This window comes from Arachis duranensis, chromosome 9, assembly GCF_000817695.3.
Source record: "Arachis duranensis cultivar V14167 chromosome 9, aradu.V14167.gnm2.J7QH, whole genome shotgun sequence".
Lineage (NCBI taxonomy): Eukaryota > Viridiplantae > Streptophyta > Magnoliopsida > Fabales > Fabaceae > Arachis > Arachis duranensis.
This window is the reverse complement of record NC_029780.3, coordinates 32,410,792-32,411,447: the sequence shown is the minus strand read 5'-3', so window position 1 is coordinate 32,411,447 and position 656 is coordinate 32,410,792.

The following is a 656-nucleotide window of genomic DNA, read 5'->3' as shown; positions in this document are numbered from 1 at the left end:
CAGAATGATGCTGCCGAGCCTTCCCTTGGTGCGCCAGATTGGTGCATGTGTGTGCATCACCAAAATGCTGCCCTGCCCTCGTGGAGGGCAGGGCAGTGTTTCCAAAAGATGAAGCTCCGCGTTCGAGACTTGGTGGATGCACACGCTACTTCTTTTCCTTGGTTTATTTTTGCTTATTTTTTGCCCTTAAAGATGCCTTTCGTTCCTGCCTCAATTGTACGCCAAATATGAATTTCTATATATCGTTGGAAAGCTCTGAATGTCAGCTTTCCAATGCAACTGGAAGCACATCAATTGGACATCTGTAGCTCAAGTTATAGCCCTTTGAAAGAGGCATGGTCATGCTGTGAGCGCCCAAATTTAACTTAGCGAAAATTCTTGCTCCCAAGCTAAATTTTTTCTCACGATAAAACTAGGTTAACTTGAGAGCAGGGCAGTGTGCGTGCTGGCTGCTTCCTTCCTTGATTTGGTCATGGGCCACGCTTTTAAAAGCGTGGCCTAAGGCTCAAAAGTGTACCCCAACTTCAAAGTGTACCCCAAAGCTCTTTTTTTCTCCTTTTTTTGTGCTTCTTTGCTTCTTTTTCTTCTTATTTTCTACAAGATTTATAAAATTAAAATATCAAGAAAATCTTCCAATTAAGTACAAAAGAATGCAA